This window comes from Nycticebus coucang, chromosome 2, assembly GCF_027406575.1.
Source record: "Nycticebus coucang isolate mNycCou1 chromosome 2, mNycCou1.pri, whole genome shotgun sequence".
NCBI lineage: Eukaryota > Metazoa > Chordata > Mammalia > Primates > Lorisidae > Nycticebus > Nycticebus coucang.
Genome location: NC_069781.1, coordinates 84,022,685 through 84,039,620, shown reverse-complemented (window position 1 = coordinate 84,039,620; position 16,936 = coordinate 84,022,685). Strand labels below are relative to the sequence as shown.

General features: G+C 37.0%; 1 protein-coding gene across 1 annotated transcript in view; it reads right to left on the bottom strand.

Moving 5' to 3' along the window:
• Positions 1-16,936, bottom strand: part of LOC128574486 (aldehyde dehydrogenase 1A1-like) — a 158,865-nt gene that overhangs the window by 68,139 nt on the left and 73,790 nt on the right. The gene's annotated exons all lie outside the window — the stretch shown is intronic.

The following is a 16,936-nucleotide window of genomic DNA, read 5'->3' as shown; positions in this document are numbered from 1 at the left end:
ACTTCAGATTTTAACTTCTTAAGCATTAGGCAACCTGAGGCTATCGGCTACCCATTGAAATCACCTGGGGAATTAAAACCAAACCGAATCTGACATTCTGATTCATTAGGAGTGGCTTGAGACCAGGTGCTTTTAAAGTGCCACAGACAATTCCAATGTGTAGTCAGCTGTCAAAACCACTGAAGCAGCTCTGGGCTCCATTTCCTTCTGGTGCTCCCTCTGGAAAGCAGAGGTTCTCAAAGTTTGAGCAACATCCCCAGGACCTGGAAAGCTTTTAGAACAACAGAGTTTCAGGCCCTACCTTAGACTTAGAGATTCAGAAATTCTGGGGTGGGGCACAGCAACCTGTGGTGTAGCAACCCTTTCCCCCCACCAGGTATTCTGATTCATGTCCAAGTTTGAGAACTACGGGGCTACATACATCATAGATCTGCACCCATGACTGTTATTTATTCTAGCCTGCTTCCACTGAAGTTACCCACCTGGTCCTTTGGTTTTCTTTTTTAAGACTCCTAAACCCATTCATCAACATTTCCCCAAATCTCATTTACTTTGTGAATTTCTTGTTTCTGATGATGGCAAAACAAAACCAACCAAACTTTAGGCATTGGTGATTCCTTGCCTCTTTCCTATCAAATCATTAATTTTTTTAATGAAACAATACTTTTTGTCTTTCAGTGTGCTGACATTTTGTATCTAGATTTTAAATATAGAGTGTAAGTAGGTCGTCCAAGGCAGCCTTGGTGTCAGAGTGGAAAGACACAGAATGCCATCCAGCTCACTGCTCCAGCATCCCTAAAACACGACTCTCAGCCTCCTGACAAGAAAAGGCTGCTAGAGCTCCAACCATTACATTCAAATTTCAGGATTCAGAATGGGGAAAGAGGAAGAAATGGGACAAAGGTCTAGGATTGTTCAGGAGGGTTTGGGGAAGTTTACTCATTTATTAGAGCTTAGTCACATGTTTACACCTAACTAAAGGAATATGTAGCTTGTAAGTTATTTGTAGGCAGCCAGGCTCATAATGAAAAATAACTGGTTGTGCTATTAACGAGGGTGGGAAGAATGACTGTGGCACAGGTGGCAAGAAGTTCTCCCCACATACTTCTTCTTGTCTATCTTCTGTTGTGTCCATTGTCATTTTTTAAATTCTTCCTTTTCATTTCTGTTCTTACTTGGGAGAAATACTTTATATTCTTACTTATTAACCTAAACTTTTTAACATACCTGTGAATATGTGTAAATTTAATCACCATCTCTCTTTCTTACAAAGAATTTAAGAACTTCTTGAACTCTTTGCCATCAATTTTCTAGTCCTGATCCCAGGACTGTGCAATGTTATACAAATTAGAACTGTTTATAGAAAACTTCAGAGTTTATATATATAGTTGTCTGTTATAAATTTTTGTTCTACTTTGATTTATATCTCTCAAATTCATTATGATTGTATCATTAATATTTTATTCAATCATTTCCTATTTTACTTTATTTATTTTAAAAAAATTCTGGCCAGTCTCAGTGGCTCATGCCTATAATCTTAGTATTCTGACAGTCTGAGGAGGTAGGATGCCTTGAACTCAGGAGTTTAAAACCAGCCTGACCAAGACCCAGTCTCTACTAAAAGTAAAAAAACTAGTTGACCTAGTCTCTACTAAAAGTAGAAAAACTAGTTGGCCATCGTAGACAGTGCCTGTAGTCCCAGTTACGCAACAGGCTGAGGCAGGAGGATTGCTTGAACCCAGGAATTTGAGGTTGCTGTGAGCTATTCTGCCATAGCACTCTAGCCTGGGCAACAAAGAGAGAGTCTAACTCAAAAAAAAAAAAAAAATTCTTTGCCTATTATTTGTTGTTTAATGCCAATCATTCCTTCTGGGCTTAATTTCCTTCTTTGAGTGGTTCACATTCTTTACCACTCCTATCAAGAGATTGTTAATTTTGTTAATTTTTTGAAGAACTTTAAGCTTTATTGATCCTGTGTACTACATGTTCCTTTGTTTTCCATTAATTTCTATTCTTATTATTTCCTTTATTCTATTTTCTATGCATTGTTTTGCTGTTCTTTCTCTATTTTTCTATACTTAAATCATTTGATTTTCAACTTTTTTTCATACACATCTCTAAATTTCTTTCTAAGCATGTATTCAACAGAATCTACAAGTCTGGATATGGTATTTTTTTTCACTCAATTCAAAATACTTTCTGATTTTGATTTGATTTCTTTTCTGATTCATGGGTTATTTTGGTTAAATTTAAATTTCTGTATTAATCAGCAATAAACAGCTTCAAAATATTTGTAGCTTAGAGTAGTAAGGCTCTTTTAGTGAGCTTGCAAATTTAGACTTAATGTATATACATTAATGTAGCATATATAGATCAAATTTCTTTAATTTTTCTCAATAAAATTATTTATATTTTTCATATTTAGTATAAGTAATACACTGGATTTGGAATTTTCTTGTTTTCCAGACTTACTGGGCTATACGTGACAAACCAAAACTGTATACATAAACAAAATTATATATTTAAGATGTACAACCTTATATGTTGATATGTTTATATATTATAAAATGATTACTAGTACAATCAAACTAATTATAATAACACATGCATTATGTCACATCATTCTGATGTTAATTCATTATTCCATTAGCTTGAACATTATATACTGTCTTTACTATTACATTTTGAAACCGGGTGAGAGTGGTGATTACACCATATTGTGAATGTTGTAAATGCCACTGAACAGCTTACTTCAAAATGGTTAATTTTATGTCTCGTGAATTTCATCTCAATAAATTATTTTAAAACTATAAAAGGGAAGCTGAGAGATGCTCACTCATAACCACATATAACTCTACCCCAAATAATGGATGATTTGTTGATAAGGGCCCGAGACCAGACCTTATAATACCATAGATATTTGCAGCCTGAGAAACAGTTTCCATTACTTTTAAACTGACCCAGGAACAGATGCGCTGGGGAAATATCACACCATTTTAAATAGTTTTCTCCCATGTCCTATTGTTTCAACTGCAATTCTTAGATATTGTGACAACATAAACATAATGTGACAACACAATGATTAGCATGTGTTGGATAGCATTTCTAGAATAGTCTAAAAGCATAACTTTTGAATATTTTCCTTTTTATTACTGATTATTTTCTGAATGATGAAAGATTTCTCTCATGTTCTGCCTTCTTCAAAAACTAACAAATACAGATTTTAATATCTAATCTTTGTTAGTAATCCTGATTGGTTTGGGAAAGGGTCTGAACAGAATCCTAAGAATTAGGAATTCATTTCTCTCTAACATTAAGTTACTATAGCTTTAGAAGAAAGAACAACAATTTACAATGTGGAGTTTAAACATTTTTAAAACAAATTACTTCCCTCAGACAATCATATCATGGTTTGTCCTGGACACATAGGTCAAAGCCTCCATCCAAGGGTGTCCAACTTTTTAGACTCACTATATGACATTGGAAGAAGAGCTGTCTTGGGCCACACATTTAATGCACGAACACCAACAAAAGGAGATGGGGGGGGAAATGTCCATGCATAATTTTCATGATATCTGTCATCATGAGTAAGCAAAACTGTTCTCAGATAATCTACATGTGGCCCACGGCCCATGGGGTGGACAACCCTGACACCATTGGGAGATAATTCTCGTAGGATATAAATTTCCTAGCCAAAAGATAAATGGCCTGGTTCTTTCCCTTATATTCTTATAGTGAGCCTGATTTCTTAAATAGATGGGTCATAAACTCCATAAACACATATAATCTCCTAAAACTATGTACAGGCAATCTAAACTATTTGTCCAAGAAATGGACTTCAATAGTTCAAAGTCCTGGAAGGGTTCTGAGAAATTTCATTTAGCATTAACTAGTTGATTTTCCGTGAGTACTTTTTTCAAATACAAAATTAGGTCTCCAATTTAATCCCTTCAAACCGCAAAATTCTAAGGAGCACCCAGCTAATGCCAAAAATAGGTTTTTTGTTTTTTTCATTCCTGTGTTCCTCCTTGGATATAGAACCAGTGGTCCAGTCTCATATAACCTCCAGGCTTGGACTTTTCTGCTGAGTCACAGGACTTTTTTGGGTGGAGTGACTCTAAGACCTTTAAGGCAGGGTTACATCACTAAACCAGCAAGGGAACAAGTATGGACAGAGAAGGCAAGAAGTTTCAGGACAGAGCCTGAAGGCTGGCCAAGATTAAGAGGCTAAGGAGAAAGGAGAAATCAGCAAAGAAAACTGAGTTGTGTCTGGAGGAAGGGATGGAACAAGCTGGATGGAACAAATAGAAGCCTCCAGTGATCATCCTTCCACATGAACACCAAATTCAACAGTTATCTACTCAAGCACCATCAGAAGATCCAAAGATGGGGGAGGGGCGATAGAGCAAGATAGTGGACCAGAGAGATTGTTCAGCTGAACTCTCCTAGTACAACTGAGGAACAGGAGATAGCCAGGCAGTGCTTGGCATGGAGACCTTGCCTGGACTTGTGGTTTGGGTGTGCAGTGAGGTGGCAAGGTGCTGTATACCATGCATAAAGTAGAACAGTGGAATTGGACACTATACAAGTTTGCATGAGTGGAGGGAGTTACCTACTCCTCCACAGAGGTCTGGGATAGGAGGAAGCCTTTTTGCAGTTTTTCACTGGGGGGAAGCTGAGCATTTTGTGGAAAGCCTGGAAGAGTGGGCACACCCAAACAATGTACAATAACCAGATTTGAGGGCTGGTTGAGTGGATTAACCACCAGTTTGGAGGTGGCAGAGATGGCCATGCCATACTGCGAAGGTCTTGGCAGCCAAAGGGCGACTATTGTGGGAAGATTGGGAGAAGGTCGTGAGGGCAGACCTCCTACAAGGACACAGCTTCCTTAATTCCACCTGCTGGGATCAGACCTCCAATCGTGACAGGCTCAGGGACTCCTGCACCCCATGGGAACTATTGTCTGGAGGCTAAGTGAGACCTGCCTCTGAAGGATTCTGGAGAGCTTTGAGATCCCAACCCCCATGGCTTGAATTCTATGAAAAGAATCAAGTTAGGAAACAGGTCTATGCCTGGGAAAAAGAGAAAGGTTACTAAGGGGTGTTGTCCATCCCCTAAAACTACAGTACTACCTGGTGTCTTGGCAATATATTGCAACACTAATATATTACTACTAAAATCAGGCCCTTCATATATATATATGCCTTTAGATATGTATATATAATATTTTTGTATTTATTTTTTCTTTTACTCCTTTTTCTTTTTTTCTTGTTATTATTGTTAGTTAGTATATTTTTCTTCTTTCTTCTTTGTTCTTTTGTTGCTGAGGTTGCTTATTTTTGGTTATTAGAGCTTTTTGTTGTTTTGTATTGATGTGTTTTTTTTCTCACTAATTTGGTTGTTTCTTTACTTAACTCCATTTTTACTTTCATATTTTGGTTACAGTATTTTAGCCTCATTTATTCTCTCTCCTTGTTTGACTCCTCTACATTCTCTCTTTGGATAGAGACTCTTCTACCCTTCTCATCTCTCCCACATACATTGCTTCTGCAACAGCTAAGATATCGCCTCCCTTTTTTGTCTTTCTCCTTTCTTTCTTTATTCCACTTCCTTTTCTCTCCTTTATTTGATACAGCCATCTTTTTAATTTCCTTTATCTATTCTTATCTTATTATTCTTTCTTTTTTGCTTTTTTTGCTGAGAGCTGGGGTGACACAGCCATTGTCTGGATCAGACTACTGCTCAAGGAGGCTAAGAGACCTTTCTACCTTTGGCTCTAGGAAGAAAGTAGTGGCAATTTCATACTGAAGAATTTTTCTATTTCATTTTCATGCCTAATTTTTCCTTCTTGTTTTTTGTTTTTGCTCTTTTTCTTCTCTTCCCATTTTTGACAGGGGAAAATTCTGGCTCTGTTCAGGCTGGTAAGGAGTGCCTGATTTCAAGGAACCCACCCAGCCCAGCCCCTAAAAATCCTTGAGTTACAGGCATGGCCTTAGCAAGATGCTAATCAATACCATTTCTTCCATCATTCTCATTCTGTCTTCCATCCTTCTCATCCTCTCTTCCTGACCTCCTTCTCTCTATCCTTCAAGTTATTTTTTTCTATTATTCTCCTTTCCCTTTTTTCTTTCTTTTCTTTTACTCTTTCCTTCTTTTCTAATCTTTATTTTTTTCTTGTTTGTCCCTGCTCACTGTATACTTTTCTCCTCCTTTTGGCCTCATACCAAGCAGGCTCTTCATCATTTAAACTCTGAGACAAGGTAATTTGAGACAAAGGAGGAAGTGAGAAGGAAAAGGGGGCACAAGGAGGTGAACAAGAAGAAAGCACATATGAGGAGGAACCAACAGAAAAATTTACACAACATGAAAAACCAAATAGAGCAACTCCTCCAAGGGACCATGAGGCAGCTTTTACAAAAAGACTCCTCCTATAAATAATTAATGGATTTGACAGAAAGGGAATTTAAAATATGAATGATTAAGACAATAAAGGGAGTGGATGAAAAAATAGGAAAGACAGAACCAAAAGTCAGATAAGAGATATGTAGAATATAGAAGGGATATGGCGGAGCTTAAGGAAATGAAGGAGACCCAGGGAATATAAAGATAGAGTAGAAAGTATCAAAAATAGATTAGACCATGGAGAAGAAAGAACATCTGAGATAGAGAATAAAGTGTTTGAATTAACCCAGGTAGTTACAGAGGCAGAAAAGAGGAGAGAGAAAGCAGACCAGGCATTTAGAAAACTACGAGACTCCATGAAGTATTCAAACTTTTGAATAATGGGAATCCCTGAAGGGGAAGAAGATTATCCTAAACGTATGGAAGCCCTACTAGAGACTATCATAAATAAAAACTTCCCAAGTTTTACTAAAGAGCCCAACACACTGCTTTCACATGGTTATCAAACCCTGGGTCATCTCAACTCTAACAGAGCTTCTTTCCAAGACACATTATAATGAAAATGTCCAAAGTCAAGATGAAGGAGGAAATTCTGCAGGCAGCCAGGAGTAAGTGCCAACTGACCTACTGGGGCAGAGCCATTAGGATGACAGCAGACTTTTCAACTGAAACTTTCCAAGTCAGAGAGCATGGTCATCCACATTCAATATCTTTAAACAAAATAATTTTCATCCCAGAATTCTGTATCCTGCTAAACTAACCTTCAAAATTGATGGAGAAATCAAATCTTTTGCGGATATACAAGCACTGAGGAAATTTGCCACAAGATCAGCTCTAGAGGAAATACTTAGACCTATACTCAACACTGAACACCACAGTGGACCACCACCAAAGTAAACACCTAGAAGTCAAAGGCCAAAACTTAGATTCCACAACTGGTGCAAAAGAAAACTACATGACAGACTTTCACATAACACAATGAATAAAATTCTATCACACTTATCGATACTCTCAGTAAATGTCAATGGATTGAATTCTCCACTGAAGAGGTAGAGGGTGGCTGATTGGATAAAGAAAGCACAAGCCATCTGTATGCTGTCTCTAGCAGAAACATCTAGCCCTGAATGACAAATCAAGACTCAGGGTTAAAGGATGGAAAACAGTATTTTAAGCAAATGGAAATCAGAAGAAAGGAGGGGTTGCAATCTTATTCTCAGATACAAGCAGATTCAAAGCAACTATAGATAAGAAAGACAAAGATGGATACTTCAAAATTGAGAAGACATCTCAATTTTAAATATTTATGCACCTAACTAAAAGGCTCCCAGATTTATGAAACAGATCTTGAGGGGTATGAGCAACATGATATCCCATAAGACCATAATAGCCAGGGACTTTAATACCCCTCTGACAGAATTGGACAGATTCTCTAAACAGAAACTAAGCAAGGAAACAATGGACTTTAATGTGTCCCTAGAACAAATGGGATTAATAGACATGTACAGAATACACCATCTCAAAGCAAAAGAATATACTTTTTTCTTATCAGCCCATGGCACATACTCCAAAAATAGATAAAATATTAGTATACAAATCAAACTTTAGCAAAAGTAAAGGAATAGTAATTATACTCTGTATCTTCTCAGATCACAAGGCTATAAAGGTGGTACTCCACTCCAACAAAAATGTTCATCTCCACACAAAGGCATAGAAATTAAAGAACCTTATGCTGAATGATAGTTGGGTTCAGGAAGAGATAAAAGAGAAACTTTTAAGTTCCTCAAACATAACAACAATGAAGACACAAGTTACCAAAATGTGTGGGATACAGCAAAAGCAGTTCTGAGAGGAAAATTTATTGCACTAGATGCCTAAAATTGAAAATCAGAAAGTGAGCACATCAACATATTCACAAACCATCTTACAGAACTAGAAAAAGAAGAACAATTTAATCCTAAACCTAGCAGAAGAAAAGAAATAACCAAAATTAAGACAGAGATTAATAAAATTGAAAGCAAACAAAAAAAAATCATTCAGAAAATTAACAAATCAAAAAGTTAGTTTTTTGAAACAGTAAATAAAATAGATAAACCTTTGGCCAGACTAATGAGAAACAGAAAAATAAAGTCTGTAGTAACCTCAATCAAAAATGATAAAGGGGAAATAACAACAAATGCCACAGAGATTCAAGAGATTATCTCTGAGTACTACAAGAAATTGGGCAATGTAGAGAAAATGGATCAATACTTGGAATCACACCCTCTTCCTAGACTTAATCAAAAAGAAACAGATCTCCTGATCAGACCAATTTCAAGTACTGAGATCAAAGAAACAATAAAAAAAAAAAAAACCTCCCAACAACAACAACAACAACAAATGCCCAGGCCCAGATGGCTTAACACCAGAATTCTATCAAACCTTTGAAGAAGAGCTTATTTCCATTCTGCAGAAATTATTCCAAAATATTAAGGAGGAAGGAATCTTCCCCAACATATTCTATGAAGCAAAAATCACCCTGATACAAAAGCCGGGAAAAGACCCAGCTAAAAAGAAGAACCTTAGACCAATTTCATTAATTAATATAGATGCAAATAGACTACAGCTTATCATCAAAAAAGTCATATATCATGATCAAGTAGGTTTCATCCCAGGGATGCAAGGCTGGTTTAACATACACAAGTCCTTAAACATAATTCACCATATCAACAGAAGCAAAAACAAAGACTATATGATCCTCTCAATAGATGCAGAAAAAGTATTTGATAAAATTCAGAGTCTTTTTCTAATTAGAACAGTGAAGAGTATAGGCATAAGTGGCACATTTCTCAAACTGATCTAAGCCATCTATGACAAACCCACAGCTAATATTATACTGAATGGAGTAAAACTGAAAGCTTTTCCACTTAGAACTGGAACCAGACAAGGTTGTCCTCTATTGCACTACTTTTCATATAGTGCTGGAAGTTCTTGCCAATATAATCAGGCAAGAGAAGCTAATAAAGGGCATCCAAATGGGGGAAGAGGAAGTTAAACTCTCCATCTTTGCTAATGATATGCTCTTATACTTATAGAACCCCAAAGACTCATCACAAGACTCCTGGAATTGATAAAAAAAATACATTAATGTCTCAGGATATAAAATCAATGTCCACAAATCAGTAGCTTTTGTATACACCAATAACAGCCAAGATGAGAAGCTAATTAAGGACACAATCCCCTTCACAGCAGCTTCAGAGAAAATAAATACCTAGGAATATACCTAACAAAAGAGGTGAAGGACCTCTACAAAGAAAATTATGAAACCCTAAGAAAAGAAATAGCAGAGGATATTAATAAATGGAAGAACATACCATTCTCATGGCTGGGAAGAATCAACATCATTAAAATGTCTATACTTCCCAGAGCAATCTACAGATTAAATGCAATCCTCATAAAAATACCAACATCATACTTTTAAGATTCAGAAGAAATAATTCTTCATTTTATATGGAACCAGAAAAGAACCCATATCGCTAAAGCAATTCTTAGTAATAAAAACAAACAGGGGCATCAGCCTATCAGTCTTTAGGCTGTACGACAAGGCCATAGTGACCAAAACAGCATGGTATTGGCACAAAAATAGAGACATAGGCATCTGAAACCGAATAGAAAACCATGAGATGAGACTAACATTTTATAGCCACCTGATCTTTGATAAACCATACAAGAATATACACTGGGGAAAAGAATTCATATTCAATAAATGGTGCTTGGAGAACTGGATAACCACGTGTAAAAGACTGAAACTGGATCCGCATCTTTCTTCACTCACTAAAATTGATTCAAGATAGATAAAAGATCTAAATCTAAGGCACAAATCAATAAAAATCCGCGAAGAAAGTGAGGGGAAAACACTTGAAGGTATCAGCCTAGGGAAAGACTTTATGAAGAAGACTTCAGTGGCAATTACAACAGCAACAAAAATAAACAAATGGGACTCAATTAAACTGAACGGCTTTTGTACAGCTAAGGAGACAGAAACCAAAGCAAACAGACCACCATAAGAATGGAAAAAGATATTTGCATATTATGAATCAGACAAAAGCTTGATAACTAGAATCTATAGAGAACTCAAATTAAGCAACAAAAAAAGAACCAACCATCTCTTATATCAATGGGCAAATGAGATGAATAGAACCTTCTCTAAGGAAGACAGACAAATGGCTAACAAACATATGAAAAAATACTCATCATCCCTAATTTTCAGAGAAATGCAAATCAAAACTACCTTGAAATACCTCCTAACCCCAGTGAGAATGGCCCACATCACAAGGTCTCAAAGCTGCAGATGCTGGCGTGGATGTGGAGAGAAGGGAACACTTTTACACTGCTGGTGCGAACCTTTTTGGAAGGAAGTATGGAGAATCCCCAAAGAGCTCAAACTAGACCTCTCATTTGATCCTACAATCCCATTACTGGGCCTCTATCCAGAAGGAAAAAAAAAATCATTTTATCATAAAGATATTTCCACTAGACTGTTCATTGAAGCTCAATTTAAAATCGCCAAATTGTGGAAGGAAATGATTTCCATACAATAGATATCTCCAGAGATGTTTTAAACTTTGAAAATTATTGATATTCACATGAAAGAGGTACCTAGATTTGGGTATAGACCACCCAGTATCTATTCAATGAATAGCTAATGGTTTATCATTTACAGGTACCTGAACAATGGTTCAACCTGAGTTGGCACTGATAGAATAGTCACTTACTATTAAGAACCAGGACCCCAGCCAGCACACCTGGTCCAAAGAATTTTTAAGAAAGTCATTAGCACCATAGATTCCCATTCATGAAACTGCTTAAACTGCTTCATAAACAACTTTGTGCAAGAGCATTTCCCATGAATTTTATGTTTAGGTTCAGCACCTGTAGCATCGTAGTTATGACACCAGTCACATATACCAAGGCTGGTGGGTTCGAACACAGCCTGGGCCAGCTAAGCAACAATGACAACTGCAACAGAAAAATAGGCAGGTGTTGTGGCAGGGACCTGTAGTCTTAGCTAGTTGGGAGGCTGAGGCTAGAGAATCGCTTAAGTCCAAGATTTTGAGGTTGCTGTGAGCTGTGATGCCACAGCACTCTACCAAGGGTAACAGTGAGACTCTGTCTCGAAAAATAAAATAAAGAAAGAAAGAAAGAAAAGAAACTTTATGTTTATTTGCCCTGTCTGTATCACCTTGCCATATTCATAATTTGAGACAGTTTTGCACCACTAGTTGTTTTGTTTGTGGGTTTGTTTCTTAGGTTGAATTTATTTTGTGACCACATTTTCATTCTGCCAACTTGGTTCTCCATACTACATATTTCAAGCGACTAACCAGAAAGAGGTTGTTTCAGTGACTAGAAAACCACTAAGTTTTCTCCTATCATACCCTAGCAAAAAAGCAGAGAAATCATAAAAATAGTTTTTATAATTCAGTCTAAGAGTAGAAATCCCTGAAGAATTTTTACGAACTTTTCTCTCAAGCAAATATCATTAAAATGTGACTTTATCATGTTTGTCATTGGGAGTCGTGTTCTTTACACGTCTGTTTTGTGTGGAGTGGGTTGGCTTGCCTCTGCTAGATAGAAAACTGTCCCTCACCGTGAGGGAGAGACTGCTACTTTCCCACAGCAATAATATTAAGGCTGCATGTGACTACTCAGGGCGTGTTTCTACAAGTTTAGTCTGCCACTTTTTGCTCCAGGACTCCAGACATTAAGTACACTTCCTCTCTATTCTCCTTCTTTTTCCCACCAGCAGTAAGCTAGAGGAGGTGGAAATTCAATTCTGAATATACACATGGAGACAGTGACTAAGGGATGGCAGTTCAAGGATGCAAGAGTCTGGTCTAGGAATATCTCAATGAATGGGGATTCCCTGCAAATCTGAACTGAACTCATGAGGACCTTTATAGGACAAAGGCATGAATTGCTGTTCTCATTAGGCTGCTAGATTTGAGGGCATCATCCACAGTAGCTTAACCTTATCCTGAAAAATGTACCTGGTCTGTGAGTTAATATCCCTGTTGTAGACTAAAGTGACCCAGGGAATCTAGTATCAATACTCAACCTCCTATAGTTTATGTTTTATTCTTTTTAATTGAGCCAATTATATCTATGTCTACATAATGTAGGGTTTTGTCAATTCATAAGAAATTCTATTTTGTCTTTCTTTCTCTCTTTCTCTCTCCCTCCCTCAGTCCCTCCCTCCCTCCCTTCCTTCCTCCTCTCCTCTCCTCTCTTCTCCTTTTCCTTCTAACTTTTCTACCATATTTACTAGGTATCAAAAAGTCTAATATGTTTAGTCGCATTTTGTTATTTGTTTGGCATTCCACTCACATCATCACACTCTGTACCATATTATTTTCCAGTTTAGCTCTGATTAAGCATAAATGAATTCTGTAATTCCTTTTCATGATAGTGATAAGAATCTTCTCATTGTTTCATTAAAATATGCAGAGGGTACCCCCCAAAAATATGTACACCTTTTAAGAAAGCAAAAAACAGTATTAAATTTGTAATACTCATGTCACATTTGACTTCTAAAATTACAAGAGGTGCTCAACAGGATTTGTATTCATCTTTTGCTATTAGTATATGTTGAGTATTGCAATTTTAATAGGTTTTTTTCATTCTTTAAATGTATATATGTTTTTTTGGCACTCTCTCTATATTTTTTAACATCACCAAGACTTCTGATTTTTCTACTGTCCTAGTCTTTTGACAAACTGTTTCCATAAGGGTAATGTAAATATTTTAGAGTTTGTGGGCCATACAGTTTCTGTTATAATAGTTTGACTTTGTTGTTTAGAGCAAAAGCAGCCATAGGGGTCATAGGCAGATGAATAGAGGTGGTTGTGTTCCAGTCAAACTTAACTGGTGTGTTCTCATCTAATGGGCACAGTGTAAGTATATAGTGCACACCCTGGTTGAAGAGCTAGCTTAACTACAACTTGGACTTTGCCTGGCAAATGCAAACAATGTAATCTAACCATTTGTACTCTCTGTACTGTTTGATTGAAAAAAAAAAAAAAAAGCAGATAGTAAGCTAGATTTGGTCCACAGTCATAGTTTGTAGTTTGCTGACCCATGCCTTAGTCAATGAACTACCCAGATACTACGGATAATTATTTCAACCTCACTTCTACTTGTACCCTCAATATTCTAGCCCTCCTGAACTTTAACCCTATCCACCTGGACAAGTTTTTTTTTTTTTTAATCCTGTATTAATTTGCTTAGTTCATTTCTATTGCCAGCTTTTGAAGTACATCTGGAGAAAATCATGGTGGGTACTATTTCACATTTTTATTTTTAATAACACAGGTCATTTTGTATATTCATCAGCAGTCAACATACTTTCACCTTCCTTTTCTAAGCCTGCTATTTAATCATAATAGAAAATGGCAAAATGTACTCCAAAGTGGCTGATCCAATATATAGTTCGGTACGTGGTGTCTGAGATTCTCATTGTTCCTAATCCTTGCCCATAATCCATGTTGCAGACTTTTTTTTTTTTTTTTGTAGAGACAGAGTCTCACTGTACCGCCCTCAGGTAGAGTGCCATGACGTCACACGGCTCACAGCAACCTCCAGCTCTTGAGCTTACGCGATTCTCTTGCCTCAGCCTCCCGAGCAGCTGGGACTACAGGCGCCCGCCACAACGCCCGGCTATTTTTTTGTTGTTGTTGCAGTTTGGCCGGGGCTGGGTTTGAACCCGCCACCCTCGGCATATGGGGCCGGCGCCCCACTCACTGAGCCACAGGCACCGCCCCCATGTTGCAGACTTTTTGAATGTCTGCCAGTTTTGTGGTGGTGAAACAGGGCCAATGCATTGCACGTTGCATTCAGGAAGCTGCCAGTACACTAAATGCGCACGAATGCTGCTCCCTGGAGTTGAGCAGTGTAGAGCCAACGCAGCTAGGAGAGCCCCCTATTGTAAAATATTTCTCAGTGTAGTTCAGTGTAATTTAAAACTGCTTGATTAATGAGTTTAAGAATCTTTTCAATTACTGATGGCTATTTGTATTTCTTAAATTATAATGTATATGTTCATGACTTTTTCCCAATTTTTAAATCTTTGTATAGTTTTCAGACTAATCTTTTGTCAGTTTTATATGTCACAAATGTCTACTTTAAATTTGTAGCTTGTGTTTTTTGTCTTCTTAGGGTATATTTTGATGAACAGCAGTTTCTCATTTTTTATGATGTCTATTATATCACTGGTCTTTTATGATAAATGCTTTTCATATACTCTTAAAGAGTTGTTTCTTGCCCTGAAACTAGAAAAACTTACTCAGAGGTTATTCGAAATAATTAACAGTTTTACCTTTCACGTGTAAGATTTTATTTACCTGTAATTGATTTTTATTTTTGTTGCCCTAACACTGTTTATTTACTAGTTCCTTCTCTGTCCCTCTTTTGTTCTCGGTGATAAATTAATTTTCAATACATGCATTACTTTGTATCTGTTTTATTTGGTTCATGTTAGTTTTTGTCCAAATATGTATGTATTCACATCGTGTACACACAGTTGTTTTTATTTAAAAGCTTATAACTACCCCCATATTTCCACATTGCTTTATAACTATGATATTTATGCATATAAACATTTTTACAAATTTTTTGTTCTCCAACAGTCTATTTTTGGTCAGCTAATTTTTACTAACATATTTGATGTTAAGGAGAATGCTACAAATGATTATTTTGTATGCATACTTTTCTGCTGAGTAATATTCAGGATATAATCTTAGGAATTGAAATATTGAATAAGAATAAGGATACTTTGTGGCTTAAAATATCATAAATTTAAAATTGCTATACTTCATTCCCAAATGGCAAATTTACTTTAACATTATAATTTCCTGCCTCTAGGTTAGTAATGAAATGATACGTTAGCTTAGTTTTAATTTAAATTTCTTTGATTGCCTGTGTGGCTAAACAAGTTTCCTTGAGTCTGTTTAGAATTCATGCATCTTCGTGAGAGGACTTCCTCTACTTTGCCTTTATATTAAGGTCTTGTTGTTTATGTGCAGATTTGAATGAGCTCCCTGTAGGTTGCAAATTTATACAAGATAATATATAATTTCATTTTTTAAGCACTAATATTTATTTTAAGACTCTGTCTACGCTATGTCTTTCATTTGATCATAAGGGACAAATCACTCAAGATTAATCCTGAGCTTTTGCATACAGATGATGGAGCTGTTTTCTAGCTGCATTTTGGCACAGATGTGGCATCATCTCTCTGAAACTACTATCACTTACACCTCGGGGACTTGGAGCTTGAATTACTGCTCTGCTTGGAGTTACCCACAAAGGCTGGCTTCAAAGATGAGGGTTTAGGGTTTATCCCATTCACAGCAGTGGCAGGCAAGGATGCAGAGGACGGTGAGTCATCCTCATCCTTTTGTGGGCACCCAGCGTAGCTGGCACTGCACATCTGACAGTGCTCAGCTCTGAGATGAAGGGACATCAAGTGCTACCTTAGTTAATCACAGCAAGCTTGGAACCGACTCTGTAATACTCGGGAGGCAATGCGCACACAGCCTCTGCTTCTTCCCATTGCCTATTCACTAGGGTGCATGAAGTATTCCTTGTCCTGTACCCCAAGGAGAACTAAAGAGTGTCCTGCTTCTCCATTCCCTGATGTTAGTTAGGAACGTGACTCTTCCACTTGTCCAGGTGTTACGGTGGGGAATATTTTATAGGTGATATTTGTATCTCTCCATTCTCCCTCTTCCCCTACCTCACACATCTAAGAGCCCTGCTCAGTGAGCATGCATACGTTCATACATTTGGACGTGTCCTCTTCTTTAGCACCATGACTGTCACTCATTCAGAGTAATTTCATTCCTCTTAGCACAGCTCTTTTCTTCCATTCTTATCTCACTTCGATTCTCCATATTAGTGAGAACATTTTCCATTGCAATTACAGAAACTCAACTTAAAATATGTTAGCAAATCAAGTTAAGCAGAGAGAATTTACTAATCAAAAAGTTGTAATAAGAGAGTTGGCTTTGAACACACCTGGAAACAGGGGTTCAAATTATACCATCAAGGTTCTGTCTCTATCTTCACCCGTAGCTCTGCTTTCTTCAGCATGGGCCTGGCAATCTTGCTTATAATCTTAATCATACTATTTTACAATTGTGATTTTGTATCAGTTTTCATCCCAGACATTGAGAAACTTGAGGACAGAAATCATTTAATTGTCTTTCCTTTCTCCACAACACCCTGTGCTGAAGCTCCTAGCTAATGCCTGATAAATACGTGTGGACTGACTGAATGCAGGAATGAAGTAAGGCCTCATATTTTTGTATTAAGAAGTTATTGGAAGTATGATGTTTCCAACCAAATGAATCTAGTTTCTCAAAAAAAAAAATATTGTGCTGAGGGACCTCATTTAATAATGTAGCTCGACAGGGTGGCAGAAACATGTTGGCACAGTAATTTATTTGCAATGCTGAAGACATTCTGTGGTTTGAAAGCATTTCCACATAGTGGAGTGAAA